Source organism: Mustelus asterias, unplaced genomic scaffold, assembly GCF_964213995.1.
Source record: "Mustelus asterias unplaced genomic scaffold, sMusAst1.hap1.1 HAP1_SCAFFOLD_3449, whole genome shotgun sequence".
Classification (NCBI taxonomy): Eukaryota; Metazoa; Chordata; class Chondrichthyes; order Carcharhiniformes; family Triakidae; genus Mustelus; species Mustelus asterias.
Window position 1 is genome coordinate 1 of NW_027593394.1, and position 2,500 is coordinate 2,500.

The window sequence follows — 2,500 nt, forward strand, 5'->3', positions numbered from 1 at the left end:
TGGACGAGCCACACACACACATCAACAGAGAGTCAACCCCCCTGGCCCGAGCCTAACGGAAGGCACACACGGTCCCGGCAGCGAGGCAGTCACGTTCTCTCTCTCTGGCAACCCGATGACAGCCGTGCCGGCGACCCCGAGGTGGCTGGGCCAGTGCGGGAGCGGGCAGTGCCGACGAGCCCGGAGGCGGACGCCGGCACCCAAGAGGTCAAGCTCTCCGACGCGGATTACTCTGGGTCTGCACTTAGGGGGACAGAGAGGACGGCACCTCTGCGACACCCCAGCCGCGCTCTTCGGCGCACGGATGCGCGCGAAGTGCGATTGATTGTCAAGCGACCCTCAGACAGACGTAGCCCCGGGAGGAACCCGGGGCCGCAAAGTGCGTTCAAAGTGTCGATGATCAATGTGTCCTGCAATTCACATTAATTCTCGCAGCTAGCTGCGTTCTTCATCGACGCACGAGCCGAGTGATCCACCGCTAAAAGTTGTATCGGGTTTCGGATCGGTTGCCCGATCCTGGGACGCGCAAAACGCTCCCCCGCCGACGTGACGGTGGAGCCCCAGCCTGGCGCGTACCACGGCGTGAGCCCGGAGGCGCACGCACTCGAGCGACAATCAAGCGAAAAAAAGGAGGAATCAGGGCGCTCGCAGGCGTTGAGTGCCGGCGTGGGTGAGGGGCCGGGGCCCGCCACGCGCCGTCACGCCCCGCAACAGCCAGAGGCAGAGTTCTCTGGTGTCACCGTCTGGCGGTAGGCTCGAGAGTCGAGGCGAGGCCGCAGCGGACTGAGTCGGGTGCAAGCCGCGGAGGACAGGCCGACGCTACGGGCGCAAGCCGACCCCGCACGCCCCAACCTCGGCGGGCTGGGGAAGGGGGCGCGGCGGAACGCTCGCAAGCGCGGCTGCCCCCGCGGACAGGCACATTCTCTCGAACGCGGTGGACGCTCGCTCAAGTCAGCACGAGACCAGACCGGACCGACAGGCGGACAACGAATCTTTAAACCTCGCACCCACCCTCCGCACACGGGTGCCGGAGGAATGGTGAGCATGAACAGGTACCCCTCACCGGGCTTTGAAGAGAGTGACTAGAATGCGACCAAAGCTTCACCGCGGCGGGAGACAAAAAGGCCCCTGACTGCACCAGAACGTCTCCCTGCGGAGTCACACAGTGGCCGTTCACCGTGGTCCCGTCGACAAGCCGCCAGGACAAGCACCCAAGCCCGCAGCAGCTCTCTTCGTTTCAACTGCGGATGTAATGCTGCAAGGCGGTGGCAAGGTCACGTCGCAGCCCGCAAGCCGTCGCCAAGGCGAGAGGAAGACGGTCCCCACAGCGGGCACACACAGACGGACGTGGAGCACGGGGCGGCGGCCCACAGGTGCGCACACGCGCCGTGCCGAGGATCGGTGCGGACGCCGGTGACATCGCACCCGGCAGAGCGGCTAGGCAGAAGTCGCTGCGGAGGAGGAGCACCGTCGGCGGAACGGTCTGCTGGCGGGCGAGGGACCAAACGAGCAGCTAGAACGGGCGGAGTGGACCGGACTGCAGAAGCGGAGTGAGTGCGTGGCTGACGCCACCGTCTCCCTCCGAGCGTCTGCTCGCGCCGGCCAAACCGCCGAACCGCTGAACGAAAGGACCGCATCGTCCCACGCAGGCAGGCCGGCCGTGTTGCCGTGCGTGCCCCCACCTCTCGGACGGACTGCAAAGACACCCTACGAAGCCAACGGCGAAGCCCTTCCAACGGCGCAGGCGTAGCGTGTGCGGCACCCGCATGGACTTGCCGGCGTGCAACCGAGCGTGTGCGTGCTCGTCGGTGGCGGCGCCCGCGCGCCGGCCCAACCGAGTGGGACCGAGATCGACGTCGCCCGGCTTCGGCGGAACGTGCGTACGGGTGACCAGGCCCGTTCGACGGGTACGGCGAAATTGTCGGTGTGACCTCCCACCCGCGTGGGAGGCGCCAGCGTCAGTACGGGCCACGGCCCCGGGGCCAACCCCCGTGAGGCTCTCCTGCCTGGCCCAACCGGCGCAGCCTTCGAGTTCAAGGAGTGACGGGCCGCCCTCCCCGGAGAGGTGGCGGGCCCCCGGCCGACAAAGATCCTTCACAACGTGTTCACCAACAGAAACCTTGTTACGATTTTTATTCTGTGTTACGGGTTTCGGTTCGGGCCCCCGGAGAGGTTGTCCGATACCTGGCCCCGGGGCCGGCCCCCGTGAGGCTCTCCTGCCTGGCCCAACCGGCGCCAGCCTTCGCGTTCAAGGAGTGACGGGCCGCCCTCCCCGGAGAGGTGGCGGGCCCCCGGCCGACAAAGATCCTTCACAACGTGTTCACCAACAGAAACCTTGTTACGACTTTTATACCGTGTCGGGTTTCGGCTCGGGCCCCCGGAGAGGTTGTCCGATCCTGGGACGCGCTAAACGCTCCCCCGCCGACGTGACGGTGGAGCCCCAGCCTGGCGCGTACCACGGCGTGAGCCCCGGAGGCACACGCACTCGAGCGACAATCAA

The 2,500-nt window shown here is 66.8% G+C and overlaps 1 non-coding gene across 1 annotated transcript; it reads right to left on the minus strand.

Moving 5' to 3' along the window:
- Positions 1–333: 333 nt before the first annotated feature.
- LOC144490570 (5.8S ribosomal RNA) lies at positions 334–487 on the minus strand. The gene has a single exon (XR_013497296.1). It is a non-coding gene; the product is annotated as a 5.8S ribosomal RNA (ribosomal RNA).
- Positions 488–2,500: the final 2,013 nt, after the last annotated feature.